General features: G+C 39.6%; 1 protein-coding gene and 1 pseudogene across 1 annotated transcript in view; one reads left to right on the top strand and one right to left on the bottom strand.

Annotated features, from left to right (window-relative positions):
* Positions 1 to 26,887, bottom strand: part of Ryr2 (ryanodine receptor 2) — a 676,288-nt gene that overhangs the window by 576,191 nt on the left and 73,210 nt on the right. The window lies entirely within an intron of this gene.
* LOC106010192 (mitochondrial translation release factor in rescue pseudogene) lies at positions 10,575 to 11,121 on the top strand (annotated as a pseudogene).

The raw sequence follows: 26,887 nt of genomic DNA, 5'->3' as shown, positions 1-26,887 counted from the left end.
TTTCTGGAATCTTAACAATTATATGCCTATGTGTAGATTTTTTTGATCAAGGCTATTTGGAGTCCTATATGCCTCACTTATCTGTATGTCAAGTTCTTTCCCGCTGCTTGGGAAGTTTTCTGCCATTGCTTCTGTGAACAGTGTTTTTATGTCATCTGCACTCTGTCCTGTTTCTTCGTTGACTCCAATCAGTCTTATGTTACTCTTCTTTGCATCGTCTAGCAGCTGCTGGATTGATTTCTTGTGGTCCCTTACAATTTTGAAGCAATTTTTCTTTTCCTGGTCACTAATTGTAATCTTACCTTCTATATCTGAAATTCTGTCCTCACATTGGTTCATTCTGGCATTTAGACTTTCAGTGGAGTTTTTGATCTCCTGGAAATCTATTTGCATCTGTTTTATGGATTCCATTTGTTTCCTATGTTGGGGTTCCATCATGTTCCTCAGCTCCTCTATTTTTTTATCTGTGTCCTCTCTAGATTTATTAATCATGTCTTGCACTATCTCTGCTGTTATCTGAGAAATTATCTCTGATATCATTTTTTCCAGATCCTCTTTTGTTGCCAGTTCAGGGAGTCCAGATTGTTGAGGATCAGATTGTTCCATCTCGTTTCCCTTTGGGGTTGCTGTAGGTGATCTGGAAGTCTGTTTTTGAGGCTTGTTTACATGTCTTCTCATTTCCACGGTGGTGGGGGGGGGGCTGCTGGCACCCGCACAGCTCACCTCCTCTGCCCTGGGAGCAGTGGAATGGTGGCCCGGGAGCCTCCTCCTGGGCGGAGGGATTGGCTCCCTCATCAAACTCTTAAATTGCACATACTCACTTATGACTGTCCTGATTCCCAAGGTCACCTATCATTTAAATTTTGTTTTTTATAATGGAAAACTGGGGAACTGATAAGTACCAACCTAGAAACAAATTAAAAGACATAACTATTAATGTATTTCTTTAATGTCAAATAACATATTTTGCAGAGTGGTAAGAAAGTATTTCTACAATAGAAAACCACTTCTTTATTTCCAATATAAATATAGCCACAGGGTGACATAAATGAAAAATATGTACCAATTCAAAGAAAGAAGAATTATCTAAATTTATGATGTTCATTTTTTTCTACCAATGGCCTAAAAAGTAGTTTCACAGATTGTCTGCAAATTTAATGAAAAAAACTAAAGATACTTATTGAGTTGTGGTTTATAACCTTGAAGAAATTCCCAAAGGAAAAAAAGGCAGAGATGCATACATATCCTGCATGCTATATATAAATGTCTCATGCCAGCTGACTCAACATTAAATTATTATTCCAGATATACCGCATCAGTGCACCAGAATTATTTCAAAGAAATATTATCACCTAATTTGAGCTGTCAGAATAATGATGGGTAATAAAGGCCCATCATTACTTAAACAACACAGAACAATTTAGGTTTCAATTAAAGGCTTCCTAGGGAAATATGGTCTCCTTTCCAATCTGTTACCAACTTGTTCCTTTTTCCTTACAAGTCTTATACCCATTCATGAGGCCATAATTTACTCAAATGCCAACACAAAAAAACTTTAATTCATTCATAATTCATTCTTTTCCCTTCCTCAACATTTCTCCCATTCAACTCTATCATTCAGCCTGCTCCAGATGGCCCCTCACCTATATCTGTTTGTCCAGACCTTCATTATTTCTCACCATGTAAGAGCATCCTTCTTTTTCTAACTCCTTATGCTCAGCCTGACTCACCTATTGAAAACACAAATCAGATTTCAAAACCAATCCAGCAACTGTCATAAAGTCCTGTCCCATTGCATGAGACCATTTGCCTCTACCCTAGCCAGCTACCATCTCCCAAGGGCATGATGTACAAGTATGAGTTACTCTCCTGCTTCATCAGCAGTGGTCATACATAAAGCTCAGCACTGTGTATCTCAGAACCTTTCAGGGTATTCATGTTCTCACTCAGCTGGGGAGAAAAATAAGATTTTATATGAAAATACAGATAGATTTCAAGTACAGAAATTTGAACCTAGGTCTTTCTAACACACTCTAATCATATCACTTAAAGCTTAAAGATCAGTTACAGCAGAAATTATTTAATGTGATTTCTAAATAACATAAGTAATGTCCAAAGAACACTATAGCGAGTGTCTTGTGCATTAATAGAGCATTTGCTCTATAGTCAAAACACAAAGCCAGGAGTGGTGGCACATGCCTGTAATCCCAGGAGGACTGCAAGTTTGAGCCTAACCTGGGCAACTCAGTGACTCAGTGAGATTCTGTCTCAAAGTTTTTTTAAAAATTAATTTTATCTAAATTTTTGTCTTAAGAATTTCTTTAAAAATTAAGAGTTGGGGCTGTACCTCAGTGCAAAAGCCCTGGGTTAAATGTTAAATCTCCAGTACTGCAAAAAGAAGAAAAAAAATAGGGTGGCTGCTTCTGTTAGGATAATTACAGATATTTCTTGTTTAACAACCTGTTTAACTACTGTTCATTTGGACTTAGGACCCACATTAAGACTTACAATGCCAGAACATGAGTGAGCGTGCGACCTTATAGTAGTTTCTTTTACAGTACAGTACTGTAATTTTTGGTGATTTTACTATACAGTACAGTACTGTAGTTTTATGTTCTTTTTTTTTTTTTTTTTTTTTGGTACTGGGGATCGAACTCAGGTGCTTAGCTTTTGAGGCAGGCGGTGGAACCACTGAGCTAAATCCCCAGCCCCTTTTATGTTCTATTATACATTACAGTACTGCATGTAGAGTTGAATATTTTGTTTTAAATATTGTAATGCACATACTATGCACAATACCTCATTTAGTGAGCAATTCATTCAACGACCTAGTCGAAGGAACAGAGCTCAGTCATTAAACAAGGAATGTCTGTATTCCACTCGGACATATCTGTTAACTGGAGCAGACATATACCCAGTCTTTGTTTTACATTAGTAATAACGACCTTCAGGAGAATCATGACAGGATTTCTAGATAGTTCTGTCAATTCCAGAACTGTGTCTGAATACTAATTTCTTGATACTGAGCTTAAAATTAAAAATTAAGTATAAAATCTAAATGCAAAATTAACAGCCCCTAAAACTATTTTCCTAACAGCATTATTATTATTCCTAAATCTAAAATTAATCAGAAGTTTAAAAAATCTAGATGAAAATTAACCCAACCTACTTTCTGTTGTGTGTCTTGTTTACTTGTTAAATCTCATTTTCAATGTCATGACCCTGAGATTCAAATAAAGAGAAGTTTCCAAAGTAAAACCAAAACCACTAAGTTAAGACATTTGTCCCTCGTGTTAGCAAATTAGTATTCTCTTCTTCCAACAGGAGCTCATCAGATCCCAATCAAAAAGCAAAATTAAAGCCTTTGAAGCTATAATCTGTGGGATCTTTTGATGAATTCTTCCAGGCATGTACTCCAAGATTTCCAGAATCTTCCATCTAAAACAATGAAGAGACTCATCCTTGCATTTCAAGTTCCCAAAGTCTACAATCAAAATTTGTAAAATGCCCCCTACTTTCAAAACTTTCACTGGCCTATTTTTACCTGTACTGGTTTTTTTACACAGAACAAAGGATATAGTTATATAAACAGTGTTAGGTGTTTAAAAAACAATGAATTACCTATATTCAGAGGCTTTTTTGCATGCTGTATGGAGGCTTAAACCCAAGGCCTCTGCACTGAGCTACATCCCCAGACCGTTTGAAAAAAAATTTTTTTTTTTGAGACAAGGTCTCACTAAGTTGCTTAGGTTGGGCTCAAGCCTGCAATCCTCTTGCCTCAGCCTCCCATCAGAGATTTTCCAAGTGCCTCTGTGTTAAACACTGAGGATACAAAATTAGAAAGGCTTATTCCCAGCTCTTTCCAGAAATTTGTTTTCCAAAAACCTTGCATTCTGTGACCTTGTTCCATCAATAACATTGCTAGTTTAAAAGCCAAACCATGGTCCAAAAGAAAATAAAAACACTACCTTGCAATCCTCTTACCTCAGCCTCATGCTTTAAAAACTTTTTTTAATTAATGCATAGTGATTATACATATTTATAATCTCTTGAAGTGGTGAAGCCTTTACGAGGTTGGCCCTACTGAGAAATCCATAGGCTACTGGGGGTGTACCCTTAGCAGGGACCACGGGACTCCAGTTGCATCCCTATTTGGTGATTTGATTTCCTCTTCTCACATGCCCATCTCCTACAAGGTCCTCACCAGGGCCAAGCTGTTGCCAGTACCAGGTCCTTGAACTTCCAGAATTATGAGCTAAATAAATCTATTTTCTCTATAAAGTAAGTCTGCCTCTGATATCTCAGTATAGCACTGAAGAAAGGACCAATACTGGAACCTAACTACTAATTCTCACCCAAGTAACCTTGTAAACTAACTACCCATACCATTTTTATGTCCTTTATTCTAGTGTGTGTGTGTACATATGCACATCTTGGTTCACGAACTTAATCTGTTCTATGATTTTGCAAAAGATGCCCATGTTTGTGTTTCTGCAGGAAAGAAGGCCATCATCATGTTTGTGACCCAATGCAGAGTTTGCAAAAAAACCACAAAATTTTGCTTCTGTCAAACCAAACTAAGGTACCACTATATAATAAATAAATACATACATACACTCACAAATATATAGCAAGAGAGAAAAAATAATATAAGTGGCACATTTACTCTATTATATTTGGTATCAATTATTACCTAGGGTTTTGACCCTCTGAACACTCCAGCAGTCCTTTGAACAATTTCTGCTACCTGATTTGTTTACTCAAGGAGGCAAACCAATCCAGACGAAGCTAAAGTTTGGGGACAGAAGTAAATAAAAAATATACAAACTTGAAGAATTTAGGATAGGGAAATGATTTTCCAAAATTTGAAAAACAGGACTTAAAGGCAATCTGATCTAGATCCTAAATGCAATCTAGTGACAAAAAAATAACAAAGGTACTATCACTTACAAATTAGTATACATCTGACACTTTAATAGGTTATCATCATTTTTCCTATTTTTTTATTTTTAATGGCTATATAAGAAGTTCACCCATTTGTAGGGGACAGTGCCATAGTTTGGAGCTGAAGTGTCCCCCAAAAAAGTCTGATGTGCTCAGAGGCTGGGCTTTGGAAGGTGATTGGATCATGGGGGCATTATACTCATCGGTGAATTGATCCATTGACAAGTTCAGAGCTCAGTGTGCTGTTAGGAGGTGGGGCCTGTTTGGAGAAGGTGAGTGACTGGAGGTGTGCCTTTGGAGGGCGGGACTGACTGACTCTCTCTCTCTCTCTCTCTCTCTAGCCTGGCCAACACAGAATGAGCAGCTATACTCAACTATGCCCTTCTACCATGCCATTTCTGCCTTGGAGTGAGCTAGCCACAGACAAAATGAACCCTCTGAAACCATGAGCCAAAATAAACTTTTCCTCCTTAAGTGTGGCTATCAGTTCTTTTGTTCCCATGACAGGAAAATGACAAGGATTATATTTCAACACATGTATACAATGTGCAATAAGCAGGTCAGGATAACTGGCATATCTGTCATCTTATACATTTATCATTTCCTTGTAATCATCACCATTTTTGTAAGACCTACACAGCTAAAACCAAGATTCAAACACAAGCTCAATTGACTTCAAACTCAAATTCTTTTCATTATTCAATGCCACCTTTTCCAAAAAACGTCTGTTTACAACAACCACATCAATAGTTACCTGCATACACAAGTTTCTATACAAAACAATCTCCAAAAAAAATAAAAGTTAGAAAGGAAAAGCTTCTTTTTATTAACTATCTTGTTTATCCTACTTTCTGATTTTTACTAGACCCTGGACACTTGATTTTCAAGCCCATGTGACTCTACTTATAGGGGAGCCTATTTCAAGAGAGAACTACTTTGACATAAGAAATTTTCAAATGGCCCAACCACATGGCCTCCTAACTAAAATAAACTTCTCACCTGAATAAAGCCAGATAGAGGCATCATGGGAAGACCAAGGTCAAGTCAAAGTGAGCAGTGGAAGTCTTTTTAATAAAACATCATTGAAGTTGGCCAATATAATCTTACTAGTTGTTATTTCAGCATGAGAAGTCTTCACAGTAACTATATGTTGGGTCTCTGCTCTGCTCTGCTCAGTTAAAACTCTGATAGTTCTCCAGGACTCAAAAACATTCAGTTCAACTAAAACTCAGGGCACAAGGACTACATGCCAGGTATACCCTAAGGGAAACTGAAAATGGTAAGCTATGGCTAATTTTATGTCCTGTGTTTACCATGAGGCTGGCAGCTGCCATTTGGTGAGAAGTCATTCATAATGAAATTTCAAAATGTGATCACCAATGAAATCCCCAAATTGCCTGATTACCTACATACAAATTCACATGAAAGATAAAAATGGGCATTGTCTTAGCAAGCAGAGAATGAACTTGTTGAGAAGCTCAAGTTTAGAGGAAAAATTAGAAGGAGAAATAAAAACCTTAAGCAATAGAAAATTTGTAGGTACCCCTTCTTCACCTCCATAACCTCATAATATTTTACTTTAGTGAGGACTGTTAGTTACCTGAACAACTGTAGGTCACATTCCTCTTACAGTAACAAAAATGGAGACATTTATCAAAATTAAAAAGACAAGCAGGACTCTCACTTGTTTAATTATTAAACTAAACTCAAAATCCTCTAAAAATTGTGTTGTCTTTGAATCAGAAAGATTTGTCAACCCTTCTAGTACATATATGTAATTCAGCAAGGTATCTTTGATTTCTTCTGGCACTTAATAATTTTAGGTAGTTTCCTGGGATTTCAAACCTATATTTACAAGTTGGCTGGATGATCCCAAAGACTTCTTATGAAGAGTTCTGTATAAGCATTCATCATTTCCACCCCAGAACAAAGAACATTTGCAGTGCCTCCCCTCAAATTTAAAGCTGGTACAGAAGGGGAAATTTAAATTTTAAAAGTACTATGCTTGAGGCGAAATGGATGATTATTCTAGATTTTAAGTAGAAGGAAATTCCAGACAATGTCTCCAAACTCTAGTCTCTTTTTAAAGAACTTAAACAGGATGATGAAAATTCAAAATTCAGAAATGAAACTACTTGAACAAATGAGGGTAATACTTAAAATACATTCTGGAAATAGATTAACACATGCTCCAAGTGAAACAAAACTGGCAAAATGACAATTTAAAATAGCTCCAACTCCAAGGAGACCAGAGAAGAAACTTCCTAGTGGACAGAAACTATTGTAAAATGAATTTTAACAGGATTTAAACTGTTGCAACTGAGACAGTCTAGGAAAGCAGCTGGCAGTAGCAAAGTGCTAATAAGGAGAAACATGTCCCATCGGGGTGGGAACTGATGAGTCCAGGAAAGTCTACTGCCACCTTATCTGCAGATTCACAGTGGGTCCTAGGAGAAGTATGTTAAGATTCTTGGAACTACATTCCCATAATTCCCTCTCCATGTCAACACAACAACTTTCACCAAGACACAAGCCAAACACAAAACTCAGCAGCACCTCTTTAGAGAGCTTACAGAGAGCCTGGGAATACCACACACTAAATTAAAATGTGAGATTCAAAATGCTGGAATCACTGAAGTCGGATACTTAAGAGATCTCCCTAAATTTCCAAACCCTGCCATTTGATAAACTCTTCCCACCCCTTCTCAAGAGATTTTTAAAGAGAATTTCAACAATTGAGTTTTCATTATACCACAGACAATGCCACATATCAAATTTGTTATCCAAATGACTGCTAATCTTAAATCCTTGCACAGTAAATATCTGTTATCCGCATACTTAGCACCTCTAGTCAAATTTTACTCTTACACTTTTTTTTTTTTTTTGGTACCGAGGATCGAACTCGGGTCCTTGCGCTTGCACAGCAGACAATGAAACCACTGAGCTAAATCCCCGGCCCCTCTTACACTCTTAATACCGACATGATCTTGATTATTAGACTTTGAGGCCTTAAAAATGATTTTTGTTTATTCAAACATGATGATATCGGGAAGAGAAAATCCCTTCAACTTTAATAATAGATCTTGACAGTCAGACGACCCCACATTTAAAAATACTGCAGTCAAGACATAATTTCTCTTGTGAAACATCTATTTTTAGACTAACAACCACCAGTTTCTCAGCACTGCTTTTTCTTAGGGGGGAGTTGATTTTTTTATTTGTGTGTGTGGTTTTGTTTTGTTTTTGTTTTTGTTTTGTTTTGTTTTGTTTGCTGCTATTACTACAGTGGAGAGTGTAGTAATACTCTTCTCTGGAAGGCTTGTTCAGGAAAACTGGTCATCGGGAAATGGGTCATTCATGCTCACCAGTACAGTGGGTCTAGATCCAACCTCTCCTGGGGCTGAAACAAAGGCCCACAGTAACGGAGCTTACCTGTGCAGCAGTGAGGAGAAACAGTAAGCGCTGAAACAAACCAGGAACAAGACATTTTCAGAGGCACGGGTGCTACAAGGAAAATAAAAGAGTGCCCAGACTTCCATTTCTCAGAGCACACGATGGACAGCCCCACACATATAGTACCAGCGGATACAATGAGAATGTTCACAAATGCATTATCCCTAATATCCCAAAACAGGAACCAGCCCAGTGGTCCACAGGCAGGAGAATGTACAAATAAATGCTTATATAGTCACACAATGGAATATTAGATATTAACCAAAATCTGCAGCTACAGGCCACATGTAGTAGTCCCAAAGACTGCCTACAGGCTGCTTTGTTTGTTTGTCTGTTTGTTGTTTTTGTGTGCAAAACTCAGAAAAGCTAAGTTAAAGGTTTAATTTAGAGCTACTGGTTAGGGAATCATACTTACATTGTACAAGTAAGAAAATAATAAATGCTAAATTCAGGATGGGGAACCTCTGGGAGTAGAACTGGAGACACCTTAGGTCCAGTTCTCCAGTTGGGTGCCGGTTCACAAGTATTTATTGCTAGATTTCATAATTTAGGTATGTGTTACATATAGTATTGTGCATGCATTACGTATTACATTCAAAAAGCTATGGAGAAAATAACATGAAGGAGAAGACAGAGTCTCTAGAGCAGCTATGGAGTGAAACAGTACAAAGACAAATAAAACTTTAAAAGGAGTCTTCTCACTCTTGAAAAGAGGTGCTCTTTCTTAGAGCATTTACTATAGAAAACTTATCTCTTTGAAATAAGTGTAAATTCTTTTAAAAGCTAAGTAAAACCTCTACCAGCTCTTTGACCGCAAAATATCTCCCTTGAGGCCTGGGAACCATCTGTAGACTGTCAACAGCCAAGGGTGACGATATCTCCCAGACTCCAGGAGAGGAGAGAAGCCTAATCTGGGTGGTCCCCTCGCTGAACCATCTCCTGTCAGAAAGGTACAAACTAACACCAATGGTCACCCCAATTACTAGGTGAATTTCAGATTAACTGTGTGCAATAATGTGCTGTCAATTCCTCTTTCTTGAAGTTTGACTGTCTGTCCTGAGAACACATATGTAACAGGTAGTATCTACGGGCTGATCTAAAGGGTGAGACTGCTTGCTGTCTGTGCTGTCTCCTGGTGGATGGTCTGATGTACTTCACATTCTGGTTTAATGCTGATTCAATATCCATCGAACTTGTTTTCTTACCCCACGTTCTTTGTAGGAAGATTTCTCTGGGTTGGGAGATGTGGTTTTAATTATATTTTCCAAACAGAAGTTGGAGGGAGTATATTCAAATTGGGTGACATCCTGGGGCAGATTCCCAAGGAGCAGAACCTAAGAGAAGGAGTTGTGTGTAAGAAGACTAACAAGGAAGTACTCCTAAAATCCTGGTAAAGATAAGAATGAAGCAAGACAGGGATAGGGAGGCAGCCAAGCAAGGGCAGACAAGCAAGGGCTGAAGTCCCTTGTCCCCCAGTAGAAATGAGCAGGTAGTCTCTGCCTCAGCAAGAGCTAGCCTTTCATGCTTCCATTCTGGACAGTTCTGAGGGCAGCCAGGGATGTACACAATCCCAGTCAGCACCTGCCGTATGCAAAGCAGCCTGTGTCTAAAGGAATCTCCTCCAAAGACAAGCTGCAAAGGTCTACACTGGGAAGCCAAGCTCTGCACAGCTGCGGAGGGCTAAGTTTATAAAAAGGTATTACACCAAGGAAGGACAGAATGAAAGCAGAGATAATGCCAGAGTCAGATGCCATGGCCCCTACAGCTCATGTGAGGGAACTTGGGTTTTATCTGAATGCCAATGGAAATTCACTGAGGAACTTTAAAGGAATCACTGGATTTAATGCTTTATATAATGAATCACAGTTCAGCACCAGAACAACAAAACAATAAGGAAACACGGGTACTGTAGCCTTCAGTATATTTATAAATATGTATCCGTTATGGATTTTAGAGTTATCCAGTGGATTAGTCAGCTTTCCCATTGCTGAGACACAACAGCTGACACTCACAATTTAAAGGAGGACAGGTTGGCAGTTACTGAGAATGACCCTCCCGCACAGGAGGGAAACTGCAGCAAGTGTACAGCTTTGCTGTGGTTTTGGTTTCTCCTTGAAGTTTTCCTGCTCGAGGCCAGTTCTGAGAACAGGTTCTGAATAAGCAGCCCCTCGGCCCTGATGAGCACCTTGGGTTTACTTCGTGGTCCTGCAGTGCTAGCCAGAGTATGCTCGGGGCCTCGGGGCCTCTCGCTCCGTCCCCAGGAGGCGCTGCAGCTGTGCTGCAGGTGGCTGGCAAGAAGGACCACACCGGCCTGCTGTCCCTGGTTGAAAGCGAGCTGGAGGAGCAGTTTGTGAAGGGACACAGGCCGGGGAGCGGGGGTGGGGGGGTGCCTAGCTACCAACAAGACCAGCAACTGTGTGGTGCTGAAGCACATGCCCTCGGGGCTCGTAGCGAAGTGCCATCCGATGAGATCTGTGGACCACAACAGGAAGCTGGCTCGGAAAATCCTACGGGAGAAAGTGGATGTTTTCCACAATGGTGAAGACAGTCCTGTTTGCAGAGAAACGAGAGGCAGAGAAGAAAAAGCGAGAAAGGAAGAAAACAGCGAAAGAAACACTAGAAAAAAAGAAACTAGTGAAAGAACTACGGGAATCAAGTCAAAGTTCCATTGTGGAAAAAACTGCCGATTCCTACTGAATTTACCAGAAAGCATCCAGGCAGTAGGTAGAAGGATCTCCCTTTTTTTTGTTTTTTAAAGAAATAGTCCCTTGCACTGGGAGTGTAGCTCAGTGGCAGAGTGCTCACCTAGCATGCACGAGGCCCTGTGTTCAATGCCCCAACAATGAAAACCCAGATGTGATCTCACTGCCAACCCAATTCCTAACACTCAGATGATCTTCCTGTTCCAGCCTCCCATGCAGCAAGGACTGCAGGAGTATGCCATTATGCCTGGAAGCCACACTTGGGGGGCTCATGCCTGTAGTTTTAGCAATTAGGAGGCTGAGGCAGAAGGACTGCAAGTTCAAGGCCACCTGGACTATACGAAAATGATGATACAGTTGTTATTATGGTACTGTTCATGTACTCCGTTAGCTTGTTAATAGACTTGCCAAGAAATGTCTCTCTGGGCCAGGGATTTAGTTCAGTGGCACCACACCTGCCTCACAAGTGCAGGGTCCTGAGTTTGATCCCCAGTACCAAAAAAAAAAAGAAAAGAAATGTTTCAGTGTAGAAAAACATGTCATTCCCTGTATATTGATGTGTGGGGGGTGTTTTGTTTCGTTTTGTTTTTGCTACTGGGGATCAAACACGGGGCCTCCCCAGCCCCATGAGCTGCACCCAGCCCTATTTCATATTTTCTGGTCAGGGTTAGCAGTGCCAGGCCCAGCATGCTTTACTGACCACATGAAAGACAGATTCTGTAGCACTCGGAAACACACATGGGATGTGCAGCCACCAGTGAGGATGGCAGGAGGACCATGGCCATTTGCCAAGTCAGTCTTGCTGCCTCCAGTTTTTTGGTTTTATTCCCAAGCACGGATGGAGTCTGCCACTATTAAATACACCCTCTGACAGAAGCACTCATGTGCCTTTTCCAGCCAGCTGTGCTATGGCATCAGCACACAAAAGGTTTCTGGCTGGTGGGAAAATGCCCTTCAACAGGTTATCTGTAGCCTCTCACTGAGAAGCAGCTTTACACATGGTGGCGCGCGCCAGTAATCCCAGCACTCAGGAGGCTGAGGCAGGAGGACTGCCACAAGTGTGAGGCCAGCCTGACTATACAGTGAGACCCTGTCTCAAAAAGTAAACCAAAAGACCCAGGGATTTAGCTCAGGGTCCCATGCCTGCCTCACAAGTGCAAGGTCCTGAGTTCATTCCCCAGACCAGCCAAAAAAAAAAAAAAAAAAGCAGCATAAAGATGGCACTTCAAGAAAACATCTTTGAAAAGTGGAGTGGGCAGGCAACCCACTTTCGGGTCCCCCTTCTGTCTCTCTTAGGCAGAAGCTTTCTTTCTCCCAATAAATATTTCCTACTCTTAAAAAAAAAAAAAAAAAAAAAAAGATGGCACTTCAGAACTTTCCAAGGAACCCATAGCATAACACAAATTGTTAATGAAAATAAGCTTTATTACATCAAGTAATAAATACATACAAAGATGTAAAGGAGGATAGGTTAATTTGGCTCACATTTTCAGAGGATTCAGTCCATGGTTGGCAGGCTCCAAGGCAGGAACATCATGGCAGAAGAGCACAGCAAAGGAAAGGTACTTAGTTCATGGTAATAATGAAGCAAAGCAAGGGAACAACACCAGAGAAGAAGGCCCCAGGGACCAGATATACTTGAGCTCATGCTTCTATTACCCACCAAGACACACCAAGAAGTGTGCCTTACTAATCCCCTAGGGCGGTGGTCCCCAACTTTTTTGGCACCAGGGTTGGTTTTGTGGAAGACAATTTTCCCATGGATAGGGGTGGGGTGGTTTCAAGATGATTCAAAGGAGCACACAACCTAGATCTCTCACATGCAGTACAGTAGGGTTTATGCTCCTATGAGAATCTAATGCCATTGCTGATCTGACAGGACACAGAGCTCAGGCAGTGATGCAAGTGATTAAACTGAATCATGAGGACTCTAATTCCAACAGTGAATTAATCTACTGATGAGATCATAGTTTAATGGCATTACTGGGTGGTGCTGGGAACAGGAGGCAGGGCTTAGGTGAAGTGAGTGGATTGTGGGGGAATGACCTTGGGAACTATATTTGAATCCCAGTTCTTTCCTATCAGGCTCCTGCTCTCTCTGCCTCTTAGCTGCCATGAGGCGAACAGCTTTTCTCTACCACATCCTTCTTTCATGTTCATCTTCACCGCAGGCCTAAAAGCAATAGAGCCAGGTTCATGGACTGCAACATCTGAAACCATGAGCCAAAATAAACCTTTCCTTCTCTAACTTGACTTTCTCAGGTTTTTGATCACAGTGACCAAAATCTGACTAACATACAAGCTATGCTCTTCAATGGTATTTTAGGGTTCCATAAACATTTTACTTTGATTCTGATTTATCTTCCTAGTGAGCCCTAAGCTTATCAAAACCATTATAAAGAAACATACACATTCAAAAGTGTTACACTGAGGTGAGAAGTCACCACCTTGTCTATATTTAGCTTCTAAAGAGGCCTCACTTGCATGCCCACCGCATCTACTCAGCACAATTCTAACTCACCTGCACCTCTGGGCACACACAGTGCACCACCACATCACCAGGCACTGCCTGCCAGCCCACAATTCCATTTTGTCAAAGCAGCTATAGTTTTCGGTCCCACAGTGCTTATAAAATTATCTGAAACTGTAATGCATTTCATTTTTGTGATTTATGAAAATGAAATAGAAGTATTTTGAAAATGCAAATATTAGGGACACTGGAGACAAAACCAGTGGGCATGACAGAAGAGGTGACTCTAGTTGTGGTCAGTGTAGAAGTAAGAATGTCACTGGGCACACAGCAAGCAGTGTTCACAGTGATGTGATCACACTGCTATTTCTCTCTCATGAACAGTCCTTCCTCTCTCCCTCTCCCTGATTAATATTGTACATGATTATTAACTCACTTTTGCACATGCAACTTCTTTTGGACTTTAATGTAATATAGCTCACCCATCATACAATTCACCTATATAAAGACTATAACTGAGTAGATTTCATTACTCAGAGCTTTGCAATCATTGCCATAATTGTAGGACATTTACATTCCAAAAAGAAGTCTGGCATCTCTTAGCCACAACTCCCAATTTGACAATTGCCTTCAGCCCCTGGAAGCCAACTAATCTATTTTCTGCCTTTAAAGATTTGCCTATTCTGGACATTTCATATAAATGGAATCAGATGATATCTGGTCCTTTGTGACTGCTTATTTCACTCAGTAAGTTTCCAAGGGTAATACGCATATAATATACATCAGTACTTCATTCCTCTTTATGGCCAAATAATCCATTGTGTGGATACATCACATTTTGTTCATCCACTCATTAGCTGGAAGCTTGGATTGTTTCTATCTTTTGGCTATGAGTATTGTTTCTCTGAACATTCATGAGTGAAGTTTCGTGTGTACATATATTTTCATTTCTTTTGAGTATATCCCCAGGAGTTGAAATGTCATGTTACAATGGTCATATGGTTTGGAAGAGTGTCCCCCAAAGAGCCACGTGTTAAAGGCTTGATCAAGGTAGCATTATAGGGAAATGATAGCATCTTTGGGAGATAAGGTTTTATGCAAGGTCCTTAGATCACTGGGGGCATGCCCATGAAAGGGATTGTGGGATGCCCTCTCTTTACTACCTGGCTCATGATGTAAGTGGTTTGCTCTTTCACACACTCCTGTCATGATATGCTGCCCTTGCCACAGGCCCAAAGCCATAGGGCTGCCTAGTCTAGGGCTGGAACTCCAGAACCATGAGCTGAAATAACTCTTTTCTTTTTATAAGTTAACTACATCAGGTATTTGATTATTACAAAGCTGACTAATACATATGTTAACTCTGTTTAACCTTTTAATAAATTCTAGACTTTTTCACAGCAGCTGCAACATCCTACATTACATCCAGCAATGTACAGAGGTTCTAATGTCTCAATAACATTTGTCTTTATTAGAATCATCCCAGTGGATGTGAAACAACATCTCATTCTGATTTTGATTTGCATTTCCCTAATAACAAAGTTGAATATATTTTCACGTGCTTGTTGGCTATTGCATTCAACTGTTAGATACATTCAAAGTAGAATTACACTTAAATTAGAAGACCTCCGGATTCCAAATCTGAATTGAGTGAATACAGCCAGCCAATATGCTAATGGGCTCTCATTTATTCACTTTATAATGAGTGAATTTTATAAATCTTAACCTAAAAAATACATACTAATTTCTTTTGTTTTTATATTGATGTTTCATAAATAATCTCATGACTTTTCAAAAAATTATAAAACCACTCATCTAATCAAATCTATCCCTTTTTCCCATGTGTAATAACCCCAAAGACTTTAAATATCAAACCTAGATTGGGCTTAAAAAAACAATAAAATAGTCTCTTACCTCCCAAGCTATGCTCTTTCTAGAATTAAATGAAGGATAACAATACAATTAATCTTTTTAAAACCCTTGTGTTACATTTCAAAATATGCTCAGTACCAAAGTGATAAAACAAGAAAGTACAGCAAATAAATGTCTATCACAAAAGTCAGAAGTGATCTATTGGGCAGGGATCATTATGAGTTTCTGTGGTGCTTAAAATATTCTATTTGGGGAAATGATTAAGTAAGTTCACTTATTTTTTTTTTTTGCCCATTTTTAAATGTTGCATGGACTTTATGCTTCACAGTAAGAAATTTTAAAAACAAACTTAGCAGCTCACCACTGGCTCCCTAGTAAATTTTCAAGCTGTGGGGGTAGAGATTGGCTCACCAGAACATACACAGGACAAGGGAACAGTGACACTGGGAGAAATAAGCAGTTCTCCTCACTTTCCCTGACCCAGGCTCCTACCGCTAGCAAATTAATAATCCCTTAAAGGAAGTGAAAGTTATAATATGGACCAAACTCCCACACAATTCAACTACCCTGTGATTCATGAAAGAAAGGAAAATTTTACAAGAACCCTAGAACAGGCATGAACTATGGTGGTGTCCCTGGCCAGAGGATCTAGAATATTTTGTCTTGCATCCTTTTTGAACCATCAACCTTAACCTTTGACGTACTGAGCACCATGGCTTTGCTTTCACATTGTAATGTATCCAAACAGGCAAACCTTTTCCTACCTCCCTCACACATCCAGAGATAGAAAGATTCAAGAATTCAGCACCAGTCTTCAACAACCACCACAGCACAAGATGCTCAAGTGCTATCATTTGGTTAAGTGTCCTCCAAAGGCTTGGTCTCCAGCCCATGACAGTATTGGGAGGTGGTAGAACCTTTCAGAGGTGAGGCCTAGTGGAAGGTCTTCTGATCATAAGGCACATGTCCTTTATGGGGATATTGAGACCTCAGCCCCTCCCTCTTCCTCTCTTTCACATCCTGGCCATAAGTCTTGCTGCTCACTAATGTCATACTGTGCTGCTGAGGGATGCATTATCATTTATGGACCAAAAGCAACATAAACCTTTCCTCTTTATAAGCTGATCATCTCAGGTGTTTTGTTACAGTGACAGAAAGCTGACTAACAAACCAAGGTTGCCCAAGGCCTGCTGGAGAATGCAGGCTATGCTCTTCACAGGCTCCCTGGAACTCAGCCAGCCACACAGTGGAGAAAAGGTCCTATCCAGTCCTGCATGATCAAGCTCTTAGAAGATTCCCTGCTCAGTGCATATGTGCACACACACACATGCATGTGCATGCGCCACAAAGCCTACAGGACTACAAAATGAGGTGAGATGATTTTTCACAGTAAAAATAACCTGAGGTCCTTGAGCCCTCTCATGAAACTCTGCCTTGAATTAGATACTTTTCCAAGATCCTCTGCATTTAGGGACCCCCCTCCACACTACTCTCTATTTATGAGGCTGCTCCATCTCAGGCAGGGAGCCAGAGCATTGTGTCCAATTTCTTACTCCATCAATAGCAGGAAGAGAGCCCACTTGGTAAGCCTAGTTGTTGGGAGAGGGGTGGAAGTGTGGTTTGCCACAGGCACTGGTGCTATATCAGCATGCTCACTGTCCCTCTCTCTCCTTCCCAAGATGCACCAAGGAGTCTGGTCTCTGCACAAAGTTACAAGACCTCCAGAAGACAGGCAGGGTGGCTAAGTGGCCATCCCTGTGCCCAACAGCAATGGGAAACTCATGCCAACCACCCCCTCCCAGGCCAAGGCAGCTCACCAGAGACCACATGGCCAAGTAGAGGAGTAGCACTAGGCTAATGTTCACAGCACAGCCCCTCAATGCAGGCTCTGCCCTTTCTCTGCACTTCGTGTCATCCCCTCCAAGGACAGCACTCAGCAAAGCACAGATCCTCTGGAAGGATCCATGCAGAGATAATTATAAAAGCAAAGGGTGTACAGAGACAAATCTGTCACAAATAGGGACTCTCAAGAAACCATAAATCAAAACTCATGTAAAACACCTGTAGTAAAAACTAACTAAGGAAACCCAGACAACGTGATTTTAGAATTTGCAAATGAGAACAAGAAACATCTTTCCCCATGCAATTCTATTACAGTGACTTTTTATTTCTACTTGCCTCATGGTATTGTATCACAAAGATAACTGCACAGTGATGCCACCTCATCCCTGGTTGCTGTTGCTAAGATTTCCTAAAGATTCCCAAAGATACCTGAAAAAAATTCATGTAACCAAGATACCTTACAGAAAGCCTGGAAAGCATGACTCATCTACCACCAAGGCGTTGCATATAAACATGTTGCAAACAGCTTACTTATTAACTAAAAGTGATCTAAATTTTATTTTTTCTAAACTCTGCCTTCACTTTCAAGTTCTGGGCACGGTTCTACTGCATTTCAAGTTTCCCTGACACAGTGATACAGTATAGTATAGTGATCAAGGCAAGACTTGGGAGCCCAACTATCTGGATATAAAGCACAGCCCGATCACTCACTGACTCTATGACTCAGTGTTTACCCATCTGTAAAACAGGGGTGATGATAGCTGCCATGGAGTATTTCAGAAATTAAAGAAGTTAATAAATGTAAAATGTTTATAATAGTTCCCAACACTTTCTACAGCTGGTGTTTATTATACATTATAGAACCAAATGTTTTGACAGTTCCTTTGACCACTAATATTTTGACAGGGAAAGAAGTAATGCTTTGCATTCCAACCTGACCATCTTTATATATAATGAAAGAAAAAAATCGGACAAACTGGCTAAAAATAACTGAAGACCAAAAATCAGTAATTTCTCATTCCAAGGTGGGGGACCACAGCAAGACCTAACTGCCTCAATCAGTGGGCCAACCCAGGGCAGGGGATGGTTCCCAGAGCAGCACCCATGCCAGGTGTTCACAGGCTTCCTACACCGTGGCATCTCAGAAGCAGCTCTCTGTCCCTCCTGCATCCCAAATGCTAGCTTTGTCAGATTAGTGACACCTGATTCACCCCTGCATTTGGTGCTTCAGATCCAAGGAAGTACCTCTCAGAACTGCCAACAGAAATGCAGACAGGCAAAAGCACACATGTCCCAATGGAATGACCCACACCCTCACCAAATGCTCACCCTCCCACTCCCCCAATGGAGGACATGTCTATCCGCCCTGAGGGACATCCAACCATGTAATACAGGATTAGAACACTCAAGCACATACTGTGCTACACATTTTCTTCCCAAACCTAAGTTATAAGAAAGGCTTTCTGAGCTTATTAGAGTTCTTACCTTCCATAAGAGAATCCAAATCCACCTCCTAGAACATAGCTTATCTCTAGACGTGTCCTCTTCTGGTGCTTTTGCTCCCATCTCACCTCTGTCCCCCAGACCCAGGGCTATTCCCAGACTTACCAAATATAATCCCTCCAGAACCTCACTCCTAACCATCCCATGCTCATCCCTGCGAGTCCTATGTGCAGGATTTGTTTGACCCTTGAACCCTATAATTCCTGATCCTACTACCAACCCACTGGCCTCCAACCCTGTCCCATCTCCCAAAGTCCTCATTTCCCTCCTTACCCAAAAGAAATTCATGGCCGTCACTATGACTTCCTGTGTACACCCTCAGCTCCTGTCCTCTCTTCCTTCCCTTTCTTACCTGACAAAAACCCACCCCTGGTGTAAAACAAACCCCAAAACCCACCTCTATCTGAACACTGAATTAAGAAAGGTCTGGGGGAATCCCATTCACTTTCACACCATCCCACACTACTTCATCTTTCCTCATTCAACACTCCAACATCTTCCTATGCCCTACTCTCAGGAGAAGACTCATCTATTTCACTATGACAAGAGAACCAACCAGAAAAATGACAGTCTCTCACTATAGTAAATATAAATGTGTTCTATGTGTCTCTTGTGAATACATGCAAGCAACTCTGTTGTGTATTTACCGGAGTGAAATTGCTTAGTGAACTGTATCTTCAATCCTAAAAGAAATGTTTTTCTAATTTATACTCCATCCAAAACCCAAAAGAGACATTGCAAAAAAATAAGTTACTCATTAATTTCATTCACTAATATATATGTAAACATTCTAAACATAAAATGAACAAATTAAAATCAGTAATTATAAAAATTATAACACACTAGGCTTGTTTTAGTGATGTAAGCTTGGTATAACATTTAAAAATCAATATTACTCACCACAGTAACAGTGAAAATTAAAAATTATATTTCAAAAATGAAGAAAAAAGAAAGAAAAATGTGTAATAAAATCACTATCCATGCATAATAAAAATCTTTAAAAAATAGAAGATAAATATCTTCAATCTGATAAAGCATCCAAAAAGATTGACAAAATATTTTTCTACATGTTAAAATTTTTAATCATTACTGATTTCTGTCCGCTTATCTACCAGTTACTGAGAGGAATTGTAGTAAACTCATTTATGATTGTGAATCTGGCTATTACTCCTCAAAGTTCTGCCAATTTGCTTTATATATTTTGTCTAGGTTATAATTTGCACACAAATTTAGAATCATTCAATGAATCTCCTACATTAAGAAATGTATTTATAGGGCTGGGGAATTAGCTCAGTGGCACGGTGCCTGCCTCTCAAGCGCAAGGTTGTGAGTTTGATCCCTGGTACCAAAAAAAAAAAAAAATGTATCTATAGTTTTACTAGTGTTTTGTGTCTTAGTTGACTTCATTAGCTACCAGCATCTTACAGCATCCTTCTTTAAAACAGCGTTGACATCAAATATCTTTCTCCAGCCTTTTAATATTTTTGTATCTATATGTTTTAGTTTTAAAAGGACTACTGAAAATAGTATACATTTTAACTTCAGTCATCTATCCAATCTGACAATCCTTGCCTTTCAAATAGCAATTGCAGAAGATTTACGCTTAATTGTAGCCATATATTGGGATTTATATCTAACATCTTACCATTTGCTTTTGATTATGCCAACTTTTTCCCTGCTTTATTAGCTTCCTTTGAAATGTTTTAGAAATTTTATGCTTACCTTTTTGTTCAAGTTAAAAATATTATTAAATTTCCCTGGTTATTTATTCTTTAGTCTATTTAGATTTAGAAGAGTATTGTTTAACTTCTACATATTTGAAATTTTAATGTAATTTTCTATTTTAATTCCATTTTGAACAGAGACTATGAATGTACTGGGTTGGGGGGGTTCTTTTAGGCGGAAAATGATCAACACTTATAAAAGTCCATGAATATTTGAAAACATGCATTCTGCTGGTGTTGAGTGATCTATAAACAGCTGAGTGACAATGCTGTTGAAGTCCTCTATATCCTGATTTTCTATTTTTTAATTGGTTATTGAAAAAGAAATGCTGAAATATCCACCTATGATTAAAAATTTATTTCTCTTTTCAGTTCTATCAGTTTTTTCCCCATATACTCTGAAGTCGTTATCAGAGGCATGTACATTTTTTTTTTTGGTACCTGGGATCGAACTCCAGTCCTTGCGCTTGCACAGTAGGCAGCAAAACCACTGAGCTAAATCCCTGGCCCAGAGGCATGTACATTTTTAAAGTATGTCTTTTGGGGCCAGGGATTTAACTCAGTGGTTCCGCCGCCTGCCTCACAAGTGCAAGGTCCTGAGTTCGATCCCCAGTACCAAGAAAAAAAAAGGAAGTATGTCTTTTTAGCAGTAATGAATCCCTTTATCACTACACAGTATTATTCTTTATTCCTTGTGATACAACTTTTTCTGACATCTACCTAAGAATTACTACTAAAGTAATTTTGTTGTTTTCCTCTCCAGTAGTGGGATTGGACCCAGAGGCCCTTGCACCGAGCCACACCCTCACCCCCAAGTCCTCTTTTTTTTCTAAAACAGTGTCTCCCTAAATTGCCCAGGGTGAATTTGAATTTGCAATCCTCCCTAAACACTGGGATTACAGGTATCCAGCTCAGTTTTCCTTTGATTAGTGTTTGAATGGAATGCTTTTTCCATACTTATCTATGCTTGTTTAAGTGGGTTTCCTACAAACAACAGATAGTTGGCTCTCACTTTTTTATCCAATTGACAATTTCAGCCTTTGAAGTAGAATGTTTATAGATTAATTACATCAAATGTAATTATCAATATGCTGGATATGTATTTACCTTCTGGCATTTGGTTTGGCCTTGGTTTTTTATTGTTACACCTGTTCCTTTTTCCTTTCTTCCTTTGAGAATTTTTATGTTATGCTTATGATATGCTTAGTAATCATGGCTCTAATGATATTAGTCTAGTCACTGTTAAAGAGTTTACAATATACACTGTTAACATATCCCTGTCCACCGCCAAATATTGTTCCACTTCACATAAGGCAGAAAAATCCATCCATGTATAACTTCATGTTCTTTGTCATATTGCTGTCAGATTTTTACTTTTATGAATGTAAAACTCCACAATACAGTGCTATTACTTTTCTTTAGACAGTTAATTATTATTTGAAGATACTAAAAATTGCAGTAAAAATTGCCCTAAAATATTTGCTGTTATTTACCCAGATCTGTATCATTTCAAGCAGTCTTCACACCTTTGTGTAGGTCCAAACTTCCATCTTTTTTCATTTTCCATCTGGCTTTTGAACATCATTTAAAATTTCTTACAGTCTTGGCCTGATAGTAATGAACTTCCTCAGCTTTTTTATGTGAAAATGGCTTTGTGTTACTTTCATTTTTCAAAGATATTTTCTCTGGGCAAAAGAATTCTAGGAAAATACATGTGTTCTGTTTTTAGTACTTTCAAAGATATCACCATATTGACTTCTGACCAGGATACTTTATGATGAGAAGATGAATGTCAGTATTACCTTTATTCCTATTAGGGTTCTGTTCCTTTCTCCAACCTCAAGACTTCTTCTCTATCTTTGTTCCACTACAGTCTGCACTGCTCCTGTGTTTTTCTATGTAGTCATCCTAGTAATGCTTTTCTATGCTTCTTGGATATCCAACTTGTTGTCTTTCTTTAATTTTAGAAAAACTTTACCCACAATTTAAAAAAAAAATATTTCTCTGTCCCTTTCTCTTTTCCTTCTGTGAATCCAACTGTGTGTATTTTATTTTTTTCTTACATACCTCAGAAGTGCTATTCGGTTTTGCTTGGTTATTTTTCCCCATTCATGTCTTGGTTTAGACGACTTTTACTGACCTCTTCAAATTCACCAATTCTGACTCTGAAATATCCAACCTACATTAGTTATCCATTCCTACAAAGTAAATTAGCGCAAAATGAAATGCGTGTGGCATTAACCCACTGATATTTATCATCTCACAGCTTCTGAGGATCAGGAATTCAAGGGCACTTGAGCTGGTACTCTGGCTCGGAGTCTGCCACAGATTGCCATCAATATGTCATCCACAGCTAAAATCAACTGAAAGATGGGCTAACACTGGAGGATCTTCTTCCAAGATGACTCACTCAAGTGGTACTGGCTGTTGGCAGGAAGCCTCAGCTTCTCCCTCTGCAGAGTACTCATGTGCCCTCCTTACATGGTGAATGCTCCCCCCAGAACACAGGACAAGACAAAAGCTACAATACTATATATTTTAAGATGCTGCCTCAGAAGTCACAAAGTGTCATTTCTGCCATACCCTACTGTTACCAGGCCAGCCCTCTTCAGTGTGTGAAGTGAGTACACAAGGCTATGAATAAGTAGAAACAGATGAGAGGCCATCTTGAAGGCTGGTACCATTGTATCCAAAGAATTCTTCCTCTCTAATATCTTGTCTTTGATTTCTAACATTTCTAATTGATTCATTTTCACAGTCTCCATCTCTCTCCTGAAATTCCCTATCACTTCATGCCTACTGTTCACCTTTTCTACTAAATCCTTTATCACGCAAATCTGTTATTTTTAGGGACACTGTCCAGTACTTCCAATATCTGAACCAGCACTGTCTCCTGGTCTGCTTCTGTTGACTATTTTATTTCTTGACAATGGGCTTTTCCTCCCCCCTCTCTTGCTCTTTTATCTCATTTTTTATTGGTGCTAAGAATTTATATTTAAAAACCAAAATGAGTAATATTTACAAACAGAAGTGAACATGCCTATTTTTCTATCTGGTCATCAGGGTGGGAAGATGGGTCATTCTAGTCCCTGGTTAAGCCATATGAGTTTTCTAACTATAAGATGCTTCCAAGACTCAAATCTGCCAGTGGAGATCTGTCATTGCCTTGTGCTTTTGTCTGAGGTCTAGACTGTCTTTTCTTAGTGCTCCTGCGCCATCTCCCCCTTGAGCAGCCCCTGCCCACCTGTGCTAGTAGCCTCTCCCTACCACACACAGAACAATGCTATTCCTTGTTATTGGGTAGAAGGCCCAAAGTTCAGATAGGGAGTTGTTCCTTGTTTCTCCTATTCCCACCTCAATCTTAGACAGCCCCATTTGTCTATCTCAGGACTAAGATCTTCTCAGAATTGTTTATCCATCTGGGCTATTTCAGATTTGTGTTAAAGCCTATACATGAAAATTTTTTGTGTTATACAAGTTGAGGTGGGACTAAGGGTTCAGCTCAGTGGTAGAGTACTTGCCTGGAACACACAATACCCTGCACTTGTTCAATCCCTAGCACCACCAAAAAAAAAAAAATGAAGTTATAATATTAGCTTTCTCCAGAGGAGATTAACATTAGCCACTGCCAGATGCCCGATCACAACCCAGGACCACCTTCATTTAGAATCAAGGACTGAGATGATAATCAGTGGAGGCTAAGGCCCTGTGACAACCAGTACCTTGGTCTATTTTCAGCTCACTCATTCCCAGTATGTAGCCCTCCAGGACACCAACCCCAAGCATGGGGATTTCCCCTTACAAGGCCCTAAATTCTACATTTTCCTCATATTCTCTTTTTCTATTCCCCCAGCTTTATTAAGATATAATTGACAAATAAAAAGTGCATATATCCACAATGTATGTGATATTTTGATATATGCATACATTGTGAAATGATTAAAATTAATACATCAGTTCACATACTTATCTTTCTGTGTGGTGAGAACACTTAAGATCTATTCTTTTAGTAATTTTCAAATATATAATACATCAGCTGTAACACAATCCTGTTCACTTGAACCACCAGTGGGACATGCGTGACTGTCCCTTTGGGTGGCTTGTACCACTGGTAATAGAAGTGGTACAGACACGCGTGGGACAGTCGTGCATGTCCCACCACTGGTTCAAGCTGCCCAGTAGGGAGACATGAATTATGGCCCCATCGTGAAGGTGCTAACTAAAGTCACCACACTATACAATACATCTCCAGAACTTAATCATAACTGAAACACTGTATCCTTTGACCAACATCTCCCCAATCCTCACACAACCCCCAGGCAACCACCATTCCATTCTCTATTTCTATGAGTTCAACTTTTTCAGATTCCATATGTAAGTGAGATCATGTGGTATTTGCCTCTCTGTACCAAGCTTATTTCACTTAACGTTCTCCACATTTTCAAAGTTTCCAATGGCTTACCTCACTCAAAGCAATGGTACAAACCCATAAAATGGCCCAGCAGGTCCTCAAAATCAGCACTACCACTAGCAAGTTAAACTCCTCCTACTCAGTCCCTTCCTTGCTGTGCTCCAGCTACACCACAATGCTGTCCCTGGCAACAGGAGAAATGAACAACTTCCTAAAGACGATCACCAATGACCCTCACAGCAGGTTCTCTGAAGGACAGCTGAGTGACACAACTCCACAGCTGCCAAACACTTCCTGAAAAAAATTTATTCAATTTTGTACATTAGGGACACTGACATTTTGAAACGCAATATTTCCCTTTATAAGTTCAGTAGCCACCCCATCCAAGGTTTTGCTTTCTGCAGTTTCAGTGCCTCCTTCCTGAAACAGAAAATTCATGAAATAACCTATTCACAAGCTTTAACCAACTTTATTATAGTATATGACTATAACTGCTCTGTTATTATTAGTTTCTGATTTTAATCTCTTACAGTATCTGGTAGGTATATTTTATGAACAGAAACAAGATAGTATAACTAGGATTCAGTACATACAGAACATCTTGGAACATACCCACTGGGGACAGAGGCAAATTTGTAACAAAGGTCTCATCTTGCCTATTCTAATTTAAAACCAAAATAGGCAACAAAATAAAGTGAAATTCATTTTATGATATGTTTACTTTGCCTTTCACAAAGGACTCTAATTTAAACTATGTCTAAACTGATTTATTGATAATTTCTCAACATACTTGGGGAATTTAGGATGCAAACAATGTTGTTAATATTTTTACATAATTCCTTAGTCCGTTTTTCAGTCTACAAATCAATTTTAACCTCTCCAAAATGAGGCATTCTCATAACAGTAAAATCCTCTAAAGGGCTACTCAACTGTTATAATTTCAATGTTAAAATAATGAGGCAGTAAGTCACAAGATCTGCAATTTTTTTTCAACAAAACAGACCCTATTAAGTCACCATTTTGCTTAGTTATTTTCTCTCTGTGGCTGGGAGTCACAGACATCAAACCAAAGTTGATGAGAGATGCTCAGCAGATGACAATCTATAATAAAATCAGAACTGCCTAGCAAACCTCCATGGCCTGGTCGCAGCCACCTTAAAAATTCCTTTTCAATATTGACTGAGCAAGAACAGTACAATTCAGATATTCACCAGCCTACCATTGCAAAGATTGTTCTGCTCCTTTTATTCAAGAGTAGTTTCTCTTCTCTCTGGAAAACATCAATCAAATTTTGCCCTATGATACACAGGTTAGCCTCACTGCCAGAAGGAGCGCTTACTTCCTATGAATTCATTTCTACCATAATTTTCTCTTAGTCTCAGTCTTCAAAACTACTGGTTGAAGATCTCAAAGTTGAACATCTAGAGGCTTCAGAGTTCCTTTTTTTACATTAAAAAGCTCTGCGGCATGAGCAGAAGTTACAGTCATAAGTCGACACACATTTTCCAAAATTAGAACCAAAGGGAAGATAAATGGGCCAGCTCCAGGGTGGTGAATGTGGTTAGCAAAGTGCTCAGTCCTCCTCCCATGTCATCATCCCTAGATGATGTGAATGTTCGCTTACCTGGCAAGGAAGGTTTCAGACAGATGAAGCAGAAGACATAGGGGTCAGAATGCTGCAACATGAGAAAGACTCAAATGGCCCTAGTGGCTCTGATGGTGGAATGAGGCTGAGGCATGGAGCATCCTCCAGAAGCTGGAAGAGGTAAGAAAATAGATTCTCTCCTTGAATGTTCAGAAAGGAATCCAGCCCTGTCAACATCTCCATTTTAACTGAGCAAGAGCCACTGCAAACTTTTGAACGACAAAACTAAGCTGAATTTGGGTTATTTTAAATCACTAAATGTGTGGTAATTGTTATAGCACAATACATAACTAATGCAGTACAGTGAGCTCCCTGTATCTA

The sequence above is a fragment of the Heterocephalus glaber genome, unplaced genomic scaffold (genome assembly GCF_053883595.1).
Source record: "Heterocephalus glaber isolate CG9 unplaced genomic scaffold, H.glaber_assembly_v1.0 deba00001472, whole genome shotgun sequence".
In the NCBI taxonomy this organism is placed as follows: domain Eukaryota; kingdom Metazoa; phylum Chordata; class Mammalia; order Rodentia; family Bathyergidae; genus Heterocephalus; species Heterocephalus glaber.
The sequence above is the reverse complement of the archived record's forward strand: the minus strand, read 5'-3'. Positions and strand labels throughout refer to the sequence as shown.